Source organism: Macrobrachium rosenbergii, chromosome 55, assembly GCF_040412425.1.
Source record: "Macrobrachium rosenbergii isolate ZJJX-2024 chromosome 55, ASM4041242v1, whole genome shotgun sequence".
Lineage (NCBI taxonomy): Eukaryota > Metazoa > Arthropoda > Malacostraca > Decapoda > Palaemonidae > Macrobrachium > Macrobrachium rosenbergii.
Window position 1 is genome coordinate 12,302,699 of NC_089795.1, and position 16,423 is coordinate 12,319,121.

General features: G+C 47.1%; 1 long non-coding RNA gene across 1 annotated transcript in view; it reads right to left on the bottom strand.

Moving 5' to 3' along the window:
- Positions 1 to 1,390: 1,390 nt before the first annotated feature.
- The window catches only part of LOC136835650 (uncharacterized), a 59,165-nt gene continuing 44,132 nt past the window's right edge, over positions 1,391 to 16,423 (bottom strand). Inside the window, exons 2-3 of the long non-coding RNA XR_010852226.1 lie at positions 10,766 to 11,559; positions 1,391 to 1,469 (exon numbers count right to left, since the gene is read on the bottom strand). This is a non-coding gene — a long non-coding RNA (uncharacterized lncRNA). The remainder of the gene's footprint in view (positions 1,470 to 10,765; positions 11,560 to 16,423) is intronic.

Genomic DNA, 16,423 nt, shown 5'->3' on the forward strand with positions numbered 1-16,423 from the left:
ACGGAGGGGAGGCCACCAAGGGCGCCATGGAAGCGGAACTTATCGACGACGCCATCAACCTCCCACCCGGCCCATAATTCTCCAAGCGCAGGCGGCGAGCAACACTCAGCATAAGTAGGAAGAAATTAGTGATGCCCCTTATACACGGAGGGCGGAAGCCCAAGAAGGGAACAAACTCTTACGTCCTGATGAATGTGGGGAGTGAAGATATTATGTCCCAAACTATATCTCCGAAAATACAGGGGCGCCTTCAGTATTACGTAAAGGGCAGCTGGAAGAGAAGCATTACCACTTGGTTACGCTACTCCAGTTATGCCCTTGGCCGTCAAACCCAAGACACAGGCAGGGAACGACGGCTTGTACAAGGTTATCACAAATCGTGGGTTTGTATTAATAAATATCAAACACACGTATATATAAACAAAAATACAGAAAGATCCCACTGGGATAATAAGAGCTTAACGACAGTCAGGTGGAGAAAACGAAAACACGTCAGCAACGCACGACAGCTGAAAGCAAACTGGAATGTTTACATCCGGGCAGGCGGGGCGGGTATCCCCGCCTATCTGGCGGTAGTTACTGCCTAACCACCTTGCTCAAGAGTTTAACGGCCGTTTCCAGCCTACGCCTGAAAGTAATTCCTAATGTAAAGGACCGAGGGTTTGTATATTGTGTCGGAACAACTACATAACTAGACTCTGGAGTCATACTCTGGCTAGCTATTGTCTTAACCTCAGCCCTTTTGCAGTCTCTCTCTCATTTATTCAAGTGGGAAGATTAAGTCTTCCATTTTTTCTCGTCCCAGTCCCTACATTCTTCGCATGTCAGGTCAAAAAGACATACCTATCCTCTACAGGAAGTGCAAGTTGTGTGAGAATCGTAACATGCTTTCGTCAATCTAGTATTGCAGCCTTTGCTGCCATACCAAAAACTAGAATTGCTACAGTCACACATTGCTACCTAACACTAAAAAAGTCAAAGTTGGTCATTCAAAAGTTGCTAATCATCCAAATCAAAAGTTTTAATGAAAAACCTACCTAATCCAAAAAGCCGAAGGCTGCCGCTGACAAAATACTTCACCATATGGGAAGAACTTCTTCAACCAAAAAATAACAAACTCAGAGCGGTGTGTGTTGTAAAGCCGGCAGAAACAAATTGAATTTCTTGACTGAGTTGTTCCTCTCTTACCCTGAAAAGTAGGCAGGGCTAATCACCTACACAAAACAAGAGAGTCGCTACCACGAATTTCAAAATTTAAGCTGCCATGCGGGTAGAAACTATAGCTGAATAATTACTGGGTAAGTTACTTTTATAAAAAGAAGTTTGCTTAATGCAATACAACATCAAGCTCTCACAAACAGAAAAAGGTAATTCTTTCCACATTACTTACAACATCCGTTTCCTTTCTCTAGTGACGTCCCCTTACTAGATTCTTCCCAACGGAAACAAGGTCCACCAAGGACGTGGATCTGAAAGAAGGAAACTGAGTGTTATAAATGATAAAACTAATCCTACTTTATAAAATTATATATTCTTGATATGCAGCCATTTCAGATATGATACGTTAAGTAAATCTCTTAAATTGAACATTAAGTATAAAGTACAGGTTACTTTAGCTTAGTTCTAAAAAGACTGCTGATACCTGTAATATATCTATAAAGTATTCAATTGCAGGCTGCAATTGAGGCTTTTTGTTACCTAATTGACCTTGTTATTTGAAAAGCAGGTCTCTAAAGTGTCTTCAATTTAGGTGCTACTGAAATAATAATGATAATACTAATAATAATAATAATATAATAATAATAATAATAATAATAATAATATATGACGGAAATAGACCCTCTCTTAAACAGGTCTTATTGAAAAGGACGGCCGTAGTATGCAAAATTATCTTATACCTTTAGATCTTTCATTTACTCTTGCCACTTGTCACTGCACAGATGCTTATAGAGTATATTTCTGACAGGATTGTAAGTACAGTAATTGTAAGTGTTAACTGCGTGAGAATGTCTTGGAATAAAGTTGTTATGGGTATGGTACGTATTTCATTTCATCACATTATTATTATCGTTACTATTATTATTATTATTATATTTTAATTGAAAAGGATGGCTGTAATATGCAAATTCATCTTATACAGAGTCCTTTCTGTTTTCCTTATAATTCGCTTTTCAGGCTCAGCGATGTTAGTCAGCAACTGGCCAATATTCATATTGGAAAAAGGATAGAGTGTAGAATGCGGAAAGTCTTTTAATGAAATATTCAATCAGAAATCCTTGGAATCCTTCGTGGTCTGGATTCAGGTTCTTCTACTTCAGGTTGTGGTACTGTCAACGTGTTTGACCATCTCGTTGGTCATCCTCTGGACGTGGTTGAAAAAGATCTGGAGAAACAAGGCGCTAGGGTCGGTATTTACAGGGCGGTCTTGATCGGTGCTAAATTATGATTGACTGCCCAGGGCAGGTCATCTCGGGCAGAGCCTTCTCTCCCATGTTGATGTTTGGGCTCGTCTTGCGTGAAAGCAGCGCTGTAGTGTTGGGGATGAATGGGGAAATTTCTATCCTTAGATGTGGAATTTTGATTTGCTCGTTCGCTTTGGGGGTTGCTCAGTGCAGGTCTCCTGGGGGCTGTGGGGAGGAGAAAGGTTTCCTGTGTAATGTTGAGGGCTGGTTTCTCCTTCCTAAAGTGCAATGCGACCCCCCATAGCGAAAGAGCGAATCAAAATTCCGCATCTGATAATCGAAATTCTCCCATTCATCCTCAGCACTACAATGCTGCTCGCATGCAAGAGCAGCCCCAAACATCGACATGGGAGAGGAGGCTTTGCCCGAGATGACCTGCCCTGGGCAGTCAATCATAATTCAGCACCAATCAAGACCCCCCTATAAATGCCGACCCAAGAGCCTTTTTCCTCCAGATCTTTCTCAACCACATACAAAGGATGACCAATGAGATGGTCGAAACGTCGACAGTACCACACCACGGAAGGATTCCACAGATTCTGATTGGATATTTCAATAAAAGACTGTCTGCATTCCACACACTGTCCTTTTCCCAATATGAATATTAGCCAGTTGCTGACTAACATCGCTGAGCCTGAAAAGCGAATTATAAGGAAAATAGAAAAGACCCCGTATAAGATAAATTTACATATTACAGCCATCCATTTCAATAATAATAATAATGATAATAATAATGTAATGAAACGAAATACATACAGTACCCATAACTTTATTCCATGACATGCCCACAACGTCAACACCTGTAATTACTGTACTTACAATCCTGTTGGAAATATACTGTAAAAGCATCTGTGCAGTGACAAGTGGCAAGAGTAAATGAAAGACTCAAATAGTTTTCTAGGACTTAACAGATAACTTTTAATATACTTTAGTGAAATCACAATTTTTGAAAGTAAATTGTATTTTTCCCAACTATACAAACCTAAGGTCCTTTACATTAGGAATTACTTTCAGGTGTAGGCTGGAAACGGCCATTAAACTCTTGAGCAAGGTGGTTTGGCAGTAACTACCACTCGGTAGGCGGGAATACCCGCCTGCCCGCAGGTAAACATTCCAGTTTCCCTTTCGGTCCATGTTCAGATTGAGGGGTGGCATGAGGTGGGCATAGTACGTAATGTAAAGGACCTAAGGTTTGTATAGTTAGGAAAAATACAATTTACTTTCAAAAAATGGGATCTGTTCCAACAAGATATACAAAATATCGGTCCTTTACATAAGGAAGACTCACTGGTTGGAGGGAGGAATCTGAGTGAGTCTCCTGAACTGACTGGAGTACTACACACCTGGGTTACTCCTGGTCGGAAGAGCGGGAGGAGTACCGTGCCTCTGACATGTTGATCGGAGTGTAGGAACTGCAAGATCAAATGTCAGATGCTGGACCTTTTCGCATGAGCGAGGAAATGTAACTCCTATGAAATAGGCTGGAAGGAGCTAGAGGCAGAGGCAGTAAGAAAAAGCTTAGATAGGGTTCCCTTATTGCCAGTCTCTCCTTCCTCCCCTTGCTAGAGGAAGGAGCGGAATTGCTCCTATGATTCTAAGAGAAAAACAGAACGGGTGCTCGATGTGTCGTCTTTCCGCATCAGTGCCAGTTCCAGCAGCTATTGGTTTCAGTCCTATTCTCATCCCTAAGGAGGAGAAGTTGGAGGACAGGGAAGGAGGAGGAAGAGAGGCCAGTCACTCTCAGAATCCTTCTCACTTCCAGAACCAACACCTTAGGCGACATGCTACTTGTCCTCTTGAAGGAGCCGGGTAAGACAACACAACTTGTTGAGCAGCCACCACAGAGCCAAGGAAAAAAGGTTCCATGGGCCTGTGGGCAAGACCGAAGGAAGAAGACAAGAGTGTGGTCTAAGAGACCACGTCTTGCTTCCAGACCAACATTAACTTCTGGAATGCAAGGGATGGACCAAGCCATCGACTTCGTGAGCTCTCAGGTGGAAGGTACCGCTATCGTCGTCGTCAGCTGCCAAGTACCTCCTTGATCGCTTCACGAAGTCAGGAGGAAGATGTGTCCTTATACACTTCTTCCTTGGGAGAGACAGTACTAGCGAAAACGTTGACGACATCCAGGTTAGGAATGTAGAGCCTTTCGGAAAGTACCACAGCTCCCAATAGGACAAAGTAACGAATGATCTGGATCATCAACACAAAGTCCAAGGAGGAGGGGAACAAGAAGGACTCAAACCCGACAGTAGATGCCAATGGATTCAAAGTCCACCTACGACATCTGAGAAGGAGTCGAGGTATGATCCCCATCCCTGTTCTTCCATCTTCTACGCCAAGGCCGGAGTAAGATGAGAGATGGTCTTAAGAGGGCATATCTCTATCCGACAACTCTCGTAAGGCACGTGCAGAGCACGGACAGGAACCCTAAACGAGTCACATGCCACCCAGGGAACAGTTCCCTGGGACAGCATGACTGAAGAAGCTTCTCTTCCATAGCTAACTCTCGACTGAGGAGAAGAAGGCTACTTCAGATAGAAGATTAGGTTGCAAGGGCCTACGTTCTTCACAAGTGAATGGGAGAGAAGCAACCCTTGGCGGAGAAGACGAGGAAGTCCAGACTTGAAGAGCGACTCTGACCCGAGAAGAAGTTCCGTCAACGACACCATCAGCGAAGACGGATCCAGTCCCTGGGACAGTGTTGCAGAGGACTTCAAGGGATATCCAGCTATATCCGTTGCAGCTCGGCGAGAAAGCCTGTGCTTGCAAGGAAAGCTGGAAAGTCTCCCAGTCCTGAACACACAGGGATGTACTGCCTCAAGAACCGCTTCTTGTGTAGCTGCTACAGGAGGTTAGGTCACGCAGAATTCTTCTTGATGCCTCAGCAATCAGGTCGGATGAAGGCGAAGTCTTCAAGTATTTGTCTGTAACTCAGGGTGAGCAATGCTTGTGAACCCCTAGCGACACGGACAAATACGGAGGAAAAAAATATAGATATCGAGTTTTCCCCAAAAAGACAGCATGTCTCACCGAAGCAGCCCCTGGTCTGGTATGAAGGAGCGAAAAAAACTACCGACTTCTTGTGCATGGAGGCAACAGAAGTACGGTAGGGATTTCTGCATGAATCTTCGTGAAGAAAGGAGTGAGCAGCACGTTCCGTCCCACTCAATCAAACCCGAGGCCAGGCTTGCCTACCAATACATCCCCACCAGCAATGCATCTGGTTAATTGAGCTGTCGAGTGTGCAATAGAACAACACTCGAGTACCTGCAAATGTCGAGATGAAACAGGAGGAGAAAACGATTACCTCTTGTTTGTCGACATATGCCACTACTGTGGTTTTGTTGTTCAACAAAACCAGTGAGTGCCCGCAAAACCCATCCTGAATTCTCGGACAGCCAAAAGGCTGCCCTGAGCCCAGGATGGTGATGAGAAGGTACTAATCGTCTCGGTCACACAAATTCAAGACAAGGTCTTACCAGTGTGCGCCTATTCCTCAATCTGTGAATCCGTGATAGACACAAGATGTGAGGGAATATGCAAGCATATTCGAAGGTTCCTTCAATCAAGCATTAGCCTAACTCTTTCTCTCAACAGGAAAAAGAACGGGGAAAAGGAAGCAGACTTCCATTTTCCACCATGGGGAAGCTTCTGCAAGATGACAGGGTACCGAGACAATTAGCTCTAGCCGGCTGGCATTTCCCGAATCGGCAGCACGGGAGAGGTGGTGGGATGAAAGTTCGATGGAAAGAATTGCAAAGACCTAAGGGAAATAGATACTTCTCCTGAAGGAATCCATTCCCAGGTCTCGGCAATGTGCCAGTTCCAGAGACTCGATAAGTATCATTTTGCCAGGCATCAGCAGTTGCAATCTTCTTCTGAAGCCTGACTTCTTAGCAAGAGTTGAGGGGGCTGGCTTGAACTCAAGGTCAGTTGAGATGACTAAGACTGTTCTTGGCCATTGTCCAAAGGACAAGGCAGTGCCCTGGTGGGAACCTTGATTACCGGGGTATCTGGCAAATCTCTGAAAGAGAAAGGCAGAACCAAGTAAAGGTTCGTTCCCAAGGGTCGAGCCAACTCAGGACTTACGAAACCGGAGATCCGAATTGGGACAAAGTCCTTCTTCTTAGCACCAGAATTGCCCAAAAAACTGCAGTCAGCAAGACCCTCCGAGGCAAGAAGAATTCATATTCTGTCGAGGCAGGGGTGGAAGCTTGGTGTCTCGACCTGAATTAACTCCTTCGAAGAAAAGAATTCATCAGTTCGAGAACGCTCTCGGAAGCCAGGACCGTGGCAATCCCCAACATTCTTGGCCCCACGGGAACTGCAAGGGTTGCGAGTGATGAAGATTATTCATTGGGCGAGCCTTGGTCCTGTCCCGGGGATCCTCGCGCTGACGAATCGGCGCAAAGTTGTCCGAATACACGAGGGCGATCGCAACTTGAAGAGGAAGACCCTCGCTGTTCCGAAGCATGAAACTCCTGTACCTCTCCGCTTGGAGGGAGACCTTGACAGATCCCATGAAACCCTCCTCGGCTACCTGGTTATACTACAAGAGAATCGGGGACCAACACCCTAAGCACGCCAGGCAGCCGAACTCCGAACAAGTTCGTCGGAGCTCTCTCTGTCTGTCTCGCGCCTCGGAACAACCAAGAGGAGAAGAGAACAAGTGAGGAGAAAGAGTATCCCTACCTGTCCTGCCAGTAAGATAAGCAGGAGAGGCGGCCCGTGAGCGATAATCAACCGGAGATTAATGCCACACGGAGGAAGAAGAGCACTTGCGCCGTGGCAAAGCACTTTCCTGGGAAGAGCAAAAAGTTCACTCGAACATAGCCGAGAACCCGAATCAGAAAAAACCGAGTAGGGCCGAGCCGAGCCGCACCGAACCGAGCCGATCACCTGAACGCGATCCAGCTGGTTGGTATGCAGTGGACTGGGAGGCAGGCGGGCGAAGCCGAGCCGAGCCAGTCTCGCAAGCCGAGTCGAGTTGAGCCAGTCTCATATACGTGACCAGGGGCCGAGCTGAGCCGAGCCGATCGCGAGAACACAATCGGAACTGGGCAGGCCGGAACTCGTCTGCCGTGAACAATTGCTAGTTTCCTGAACTCTAAACTCCTTCGAGGCCGAGGCCCCTCAAGAAGAAGGTTCAAAGGGGAATTCTGTGTCTGCTATCTTGCATGCTCGAACCCTAAAGTTCAAGACAAGAATGAAGCCCGGCCGAGCAACCGAAGCAGCTGGCGGGCAGTATCGAGACACCTGGTGTCTCGGCACCCAGACACCCGGGTGTCTCGGCACCAAGACACCTGGGTGTCCCGGCAACCAGACACCTGGGTGTCTCAGCACTTTCTCTCGTCCTGTGCCTCTCGTCAGGAGAGCGCTCGTGATTCATAGAATTCGAGCTACCCACGAGACTCCCAAAAATCAGGAGTGGCTGCTTTCGGCTCCTTAAGAGATCAAAAGAGCCAAGCACAGAACCAGTCTTAGACGCAAACTTCCAAGACTGGCAACGAAGGCATGGCCTCCAGAGGCCGCGCTCCCGCGGCCCCCGAAACACAAGACCCCACAGGAGAATGCGAATCGGTTCCTGCCCTCCAACGAGAGAAATTTGTCTCCCGGAAGAGAGTCAGTTCCTTAGAAGTCCTGCAGGACTCCCGCAGGACTCCCGAAAGGACTCTCTTCCCTGCTTCTTCTGATGTTCGAACCTACAGGATCGAGACACCAGTCTGGGAACCCGACCAAGCACTGGCAAGCACTCGGGGAGCGCTTGTGGTGCTGGCAGGAAGAGCCAAGACACCTGGGTGCCTCAGCCCTTTCTCTCACACTGCTCCCGAACTGGGCCAAGGAAAATCTCTCCAGACCAGATTGGGATACTTGATATTCCATAGAATCTCGAGCACTTGCAGACCGCCCAAAGAATCCCCCGTCTTAGAGGCGGACCCTATAGGACTGGGAACGGGATCGCAAACCCAGGTCTGCACGCCCGCAGCTTCAGAAACACAAAACCCACGGCTATGCCAATCGGTTTCCTAACCCGAAGGTCAGGAAGAGCCAAAGAGAGACCCACTGCCTCCTCGGAAGGAGTCAGTCCCTATATGTCCAAGGGCATCAAGGGCAAGAAGCAGCATTCCTCTCCTTCGGCCGATGGAGGTCTGTCCGATTCTCGGGACCTCCTTGGACCTCGGGAGAGGAAGGGAAGAGACAGCAGTAGACAAAATCAAAGATAAGATGAAGAAGACAGCGGCTACTTCCACATGGCGGCTTCCTTCACCTTCACTCCGACATCTTCTACAGGATGGTGGACACAAAACATCGTAACCTCCAGGGCAGTCAGGCAGGAACACAACGGACGCGGCCAGGACACCACCACCAGGAGAAGCAGCAGGCATGATTAGGACAGCCGATGCAGGAGCTACGGCAGCAGTTCAGAAGGCAAGAGCTACTGCAACGGCCAGGAACATAACTTCAACAGGGCGACTTCCTTCATCTTCACGCCAACATCATCTACAGGATGGCGGACATCCTAACCTCTGGGGCGGCTGGAAGAAATGCAACAGAAGCAGCCCCGGGCACAACTGCCAGGAGAAGCAGCAGGCATGACAGGACAGCCGATGAAGGAACTACGGAAGAGGTTCGAAGGTGCAGGAGCTATTGCAACGGCCAGGAACGTCACTTCCACAAGGCGACTTCATTCTCCTTCACGCCGACATCTTCTACAGGCTGGCAGACATCGTAACCTCCAGGGCAGCTGGCAGGAACACAACGGAAGCCGCCCCGGGCACGACTACTAGGAGAAGTAGCGGGCACAATCAGGACAGCCGTTAGCGGTTTGGAAGGGAGGAGCTACTGCAACAGACAGAAATATCACATGAAAGTCACCAGCAGCGACAGGAACGATCAGGGCGGCTGCGGCAGGAGACCAGGAAGAGCAGCCCAGAGACTGTCGTCGAGTTGACAGGAGCATGACACAGGGAATAGCAGGAGCAGATGGACCACAAATATGCAGGAGGCATTGCAACAGCATACATGAAAACCAGCAATGACAGCGATCGATCCACATCTGTGGGAAAAGAGTCAGGACGATTCCAACGTGGAAATATGTCATCTAACCAGACAATGTGGTCGATCCCAAATTAACATTAAATGAACGTTGGGACTGTTTCATGCGAGATACCCTTTGATATATCCAGCCAACTACTGCTGTGTCTGCGATGCTCACTGTCAACCTGAAAGAAAAGGCAAAGATGATTAGTAGGGGAGACTCCTCTCGCTACAAGGGGAACTGCCCTACGCAGCGGGAGGAGGTACTCTACAAGAGGTCGTCCGATCGCTCCCCGCCCCTGGACTTCGCCCAACGAGCGAGCGAAGAGGGCCAAGGAGAGAGATCTACTAAAGGGGAGAAGGAAGAACCTAAGGGAAGAGGAAAAAAAAAAAGGACGGAGGGGAGGCCACCAAGGGTGCTGTGGAAGCGGAACTTACCGACAACGCCCACAACCTCCCACCCAGCCCGTAGTTCTCCAAGCGCAGGCGGCGAGCAACACTCAGCATAAGTAGGAAGGAAGTAGTGATGCCCCTTAAACACGGAGGGCAGAAGCCCAAGAAGGGAACGAACTCTTACGTCCTGATCAACGTAGGGGAGTGAAAAAGTAAAAGTAAGTATACCTTAGTTTAACCAGACCACTGAGCTGATTAACACCTCTCCTTGGGCTGGCCTGAAGGATTAGACTTATTTTACGTGGCTAAAACCAATTGGTTACTGGAACGACCTACAGCATTGTGGAATCCCAACCACATTATAGCGAGAAACGAATTTCTATCACCAAAAATAAATTCTTCTAATTCTTCATTGGCCAGCCGGATCTCCAAATGTGCAGGGGCACCTTCAGTATTTACGTAAAGGGCTGCTGGAAGAGAAGCATTACCACTGGTTATCACCAAATACTTACTTGTATTAATAAACCCAAGACACAACACAGGGAACGACAAAAAATTGCAAAAGCTATCACAAATCATGGGTTTGTTATTAATAAATATCAAACACACGTACAGTATATATAAACAAAAATACAGAAAGATCCCACTGGGATAATAAGAGCTTAATGACGGCCGAAGCAAACTGGAATGTTTACATCCAGGCAGGCAGGTATTCCCGCCTACCTGGCGGTAGTTACTGCCTAACCACCTTGCTCAAGAGTTTAACGGCCGTTTCCAGCCTACGCCTGAAAGTAATTCCTAATGTAAAGGACCGATGGTTTGTATATCGTGTCAGAACAAAGCTATACTATAGGGTCTTCGTTACTTACGGGGAGGAAGGTCAGACCTGTAAAAAGTCTTTGAAACAGAGGCATTATAGTGCATTACTCGACGCCCCTTTCCAGGACGCCTTTTTACCCGAAGGCTCCTCCATATCTACATTGGCCCGCTCACAGATGCCCCTGAACAAGCGCTTGTTGTACATCTGCAGATGTTCCATCATATCCTTAAGCTCATCGATGTCATCGTTCGTCTCAAGAATGGCCTGCCTCATCTGGTCGTAGCTGCTGATGAGGCCCCGGATCCTGTTCTCTGCCTCATCCAGGTCTTCTTGAGCTTTCGCACTGGCTTTCAAGGTTGCAGCCTTTCGTTTCTCGAATGAGGCCCCGGGGGATTCGTTCTGTTCCACAGAAATCTGGGATGCTGTACGCTCAGACGACGTCTTCTGTTCCGTGCAAGAAGTCTGGGATGCTGTACGTACGGATGACTTCTTCCATTCTGCATGAGAAGTCCTGGGTGCTGATTGTGTAGACGAACTTGATGAAGCCTCGGGGGTCGTGTGCACGAATGAAACCTGCAGCTCAATTGGACCAGAAATCTCGGGCACCTTGCGCACGGACAGAAGCCGCTTCGCGACTGCAAGGAGGTTCCTATTGATCATGATCTCCTCGACAGAAGTGGCAGTGAATGCCTCCTGACACATGGGGCAAGCTCTCCTCCTGGAGGAGATGGTCCTATGGAGGCAGTGGGTGCAGAACGTGTGGGAACAGCGGAGAATCCTGGGCAGGTGGTCCTCGCTGAAGGAGTTACTGCAGATCTCGCATGCCAGGGGATTGGAGGTCGCCTGAAATTAAACAAAATTTAGTGGTCCTTCCTAACATAGATGTCGTTAAACAAGATACAGGTTCACTGTCATAAAAAGGAACATTTTTAGAGTAATATGTATTTTTCCTAACATACAAACCTTTGGTCTTTACAAAGGATTTAGCTTGTGGATGGGGGCTCGAATGGCCACCTGCACTTCAGACAAGGTCGTTAACTATACGCGGTAGGGAGGGGGAAGTGTACTGAGGCAGAGCCAGTTAGATGTTACAAGTGTAGGAAGTTGGGATGTGTGGGACTGTAGAGCCATGTTGCTGGAGTGTCTCAAAAGGAAAGTCAGAGTTCGGGAGTACAGCAAGTGGAATGAATGACCCCACAGAACCAGGGAAATGGAGTACGAAGAGGGTTTGATTGACACTGGATGTGCTGAGAGTATCATGTACAAGAACCTTATAACCAAATAGGTTATGTAAGAGGGATTGGAGATTTGCAGGTACTGGTAGTTGCTAGATGTACCGAAGCATGTGGTACAGGTGGAGCGAGTGTGAAAGAAGGGGAGTTTTACGTGACAGATAGGTTACAAGTTTCTGAGATACAGTTGCTCACCAAGATAACGGATTAAAGCGTCCGAGCCTACACTGCTGTAAAAGAAACTCTGATACACTGTTGTATATAGTGTCCATGAAATAACAATTTTTAAAGTAAATATGACATTTTTATTCTAAAATAATGTTTAACACATACTTACCTGTTAGTTACATATAGCTTTAGTCTTGACGTCACGGCAAAATTTCAAAACGCATGCTTGAGCGCCAGTCCGAATATCGGGTGATCGCCTTACCTGCCCTCTGTCGGGGTACTAGGAACTATTCCAACATGCTTCAGAATAATTTGCCTACCTGTCCCCGTGGGGAGGAGGGTGGGCATTTCTCCTATATGTAACTAACAGGTAAGTATGTGTTAAACATTATTTTAGAATAAAAATGTCATTTTAACACATACAACTTACCTGTTAGTTACATATAGCTGATTGACACCTTTAGGAGGTGGGGCAATGACAGCTAAAAAGAGTTGTTGGAAACATTAAGGTTATTAATGTAGAAAATTTCTTAGTTCCTCACCTGCTAAGGTAGCTGATTCCACAGTTACTGCCTCAGTAACCTGCTATCCTCAGAGCAACCGTGGGTATAATGACCTGGTCTGCAGATTGCTTAAGCTGGGTATCAGTCACCTAGGACATGGCCGTGACAATACCACAAGTATGCCCCTGCTCAGGCGCAGCACAAACATCATGAATTACAAAAGGGGTCACCCAACACCAAAGAAAAAGTATAACCATAAAAACCAAAACCAACTGTGGGGTAAAACTAACCAACACTTACCCTCACAGACAACCGTAAAAACCTTCACACTCCAAAAAACAAGTAAGTAAAGGTAGGTTAATCCTCCTTTACCCCTTTACCCATTACCGTGCCAGATACAACAAAGGGCCCTAACGTGCTGCACTCGTCAAACACTGTCTGCACTTGCGAGAGATAATGCAAAGCAAATACAGACTTACACCTCCAGTAGGTTGCTTGCACAATATCTTGAAGGGAGAGTTCCTTTTATAAGCGAGAGAAGTAGAGATAGCCCTCACTTCGTGAGCCTTCACTTTACACATTTTCAAATCATTCTCTGAAATATTGGAGTGAGCTTCAGAAATCAGATCTCTAATAAAAAAAGGACATGGCATTCTTGGACATTGGTCTAAGAGGGTTCCTGACCGAACACCATAAGGAATCTGAAGGACCCCTAATATCTTTAGTCCTTCATGGATAATATTTCAAGGCTCTGACTGGGCAGAGGAACCTCTCCTGCTCCTTACCTACCAATTCCGACAGACTCGGAATCTCAAAAGAGCGAGGCCACGGGTGCGAAGGGTCTCATTCTTGGCCATAAAAACAGTTTGAAAGAACAAATTGCTTTTGAAGCAGAGAATCCTACTCTCTTATCCAAGGCGTGGATCTCACTGATTCTCTTAGCTGTAACTAACAAAACTAAAAAGAGGTTTTCCTCGTAAGATCTCTTAAAGAAGCAGAATCCATAGGTTCAAATTTCTCAGACATAAGCCACTTCAGGACTACATCAAGATTCCACGAAACAACTTTAGCATCTGACCTCTTAGAGGTACCGAAGGATTTAATAAGGTCCGTTATATCTTGGTTATTAGAGATATCCAAACCTCTGTGACGAAAAAACAGTAGCCAGCATGCTACGATAACCTTTAAGTGTGGATACAGAAAGGTTCTTATTCCCGAGGAACAAAAGAAAATCCGCAATCTGCGTCACCGAGGTTCTGGAAGAGGAAATGTCATGATCTTTGCACCATGAACGAAACATATTCCACTTGGACTCATAGACCTTGATCGAAGATGGTCTTCTGGCTCTAGCGATGGATTGAGCCGCTTTCTTGAAAATCCTTTGCTTCTGAGTAGGCGTTCGATAGTCTGAACGCAGTTAGCCTCAGAGACTTGACAGGTTTTCGTGAAATCTCCTGAAGTGGGGCTGTCTGAGTAAATCTACTCTGTTTGGAAGGCTCCTCGGGAAGTCGATCAAGAGATCCATGAGAACTGGGAACCAATCCCTGGAAGGCCAGAAGGGGGCTATCAACGTCATCCTGGTGTTGGAGTGGTGCTGAAATTTCCTCAACACCGCACCTAACATCTTGAACGGCGGGAAGGCGTAAAGGTCCAGACCCAACCAATTCAGTAGCATTGCGTCCGTCTGGAAGGCTGCTTGGTCCGGGACAGGAGAGCAGAAGATTGGGAGCCTGTTCGACTTGTTCGTCAGCGAACAGGTCTACCAGAGGTTGACCCCAAAGTCTCCACAGCGACTTGCACACTTCTTCGTGCAAAATCCACTCTGTGGACAGAACCTGGTACTTCCTGCTCAAGGAGTCCGCTCTGACACGTTGAGGGCTCCCTGAATGAATCTCGTTAGGAGCAGAATCTTGTGCTTTTCTGCCCACAAAAAGGAGGTCTCTTGCTACCTCGCTGAGGGAGTAAGAATGAGTGCCCCTGTTTCTTTATATAAGACAACGCTGTGGTGCTGTCTGAATGAACCAGAACTGTTTGTCCCTGTTCTGGAGAAAGGTAGGAAGTGTAGTTTTAGACTCAGGTGGATTGCTTTCAACTCCTTCTTGTTGATGTGCCATTCTTTTTCTGTCGCATTCCACAAACCTGAAATTTCTTTTACCCCCAACGTCGCTCCCCATCCTACTTCTGACGAGTCTGCAAACAGTTCGTGGTTCAGTCTTCACGGGTTACACGGAAAAGAGAGAGACCTTTCTCTAATTTTCTTGATCTAACCACCACCTTAGATCCTCCTTGATAAGGTCCGAGATTGGAAAGGAGAAGGAGTCTGGAAAGCGTTTTCCTGTTCCATTGCTCCCTGAGGTAGAATTGAAGGGGCCTCATGTGAAGTCTCCCAGGAGACAAACTTTTCTATTGACGCCAGAGTTCCCAGGAGGCTCATCCAAGCCTTTGCGGAACAGGTATCCATATCCAGAAAGTTCTGGACTTTTGCGAGACAGTCCGAGATTCTTTGATCTGACGGAAAAGCCAGAAAAGGAACTGTTTCCAGTCTCACTCCTAAATAGATCCTGGATTGTGAGGGAGATAGGTGAGACTTCTTCCAATTGATTAGAAGTCCTAGCTTCTGTGTCAAGTCGAGAGTTACTTTCAAATCCTCCAAGCACTGAGACTGAGACTGGGAACGAAGGAGCCAATCGTCTAGATAGAGAGAGATCTTTATTCCTCTGAGATGAAGAGCTTTGGCAACAGTGGACATAACTCTTGTGAATACTTGAGGGGCTGTGGACAGACCGAAGCACAGAGTCCTGAACTGATAAGTCTTCTCCTGGAAAACGAAGCGAAGAAACTTCCTGGACGCTGGATGGATCGGAATGTGAAAGTAAGCGTCCTGCAGATCTATTGAGACCATCCAATCCCCGGACGAAGAGAATTGAGGGCGGATTGCGTCTCAGATCTCCATCGAGAAACTGGTTTTCTCCACGAAAAGGTTGAGAGAACTCACGTCCAGGACTGGTCTCCAGCCACCTGAGGCCTTTGGAACAAGAAAAAGGCGGTTGTAAAAGCCTGGAGAGTTGACTTCTTCCACGATCTCTATCGCTCCTTTTAAAAGCATGGAGTCTACTTCCGCACTCAGAACCGAGCATTTCTCTAAGTTGCTGGAATATGCTGTCAAAGCTAAAGGTTCTGTTGCAAGAGGGGGCCTCTTGAGGAAGGGGATAGAATATCCTTCCTTTAGCACGACGTGGTCCACTGGTCCGCTCCGATCTCCTCCCAAATTTGCCAGAACTGCTGAAGTCTGGCTCCTACTAGTGCATGGAGGACATGCAGATCACTTTTTAATTGAGGTTTGATAGCCCTGGAGACAAATCTTGCTTTGCCCGGAAACTAGATCCTGTACGGGTGAGGGGCCTGCCACGAAAAGGGCCTATTTTGATTAACTAGAGGACGAGTTTGCGCTGGCAGAGAAGGTTGAGGAGCTTTTGGTTTACTGAGAGGATTGCGCCAAAAGGTCCTGTGTGGACTTCTGAGTAAGGGATTTCACACTTCAGCCACAAGTTCTTGAGGAAAAGGTGGTTCTTATCCAGAGGTGCGAAAAAGAAGAGCCGATCTTTGAGTCCTAGAAACTCCACGAGCGACAAAAGAGCACCAAAGTTGTCGCTTCTCTAAGAACTCCAACGTGAAGATGGAGGCTAACTCAGGCGCACCGTCACACTAGAGGAATCCCTTTATCTAAGCAGGACATAACAGAAGAGAAATCATCGAAATGCGCTTGGAAAGACCAAAAGACTTTACCTTCCTACCCAAAGCGCC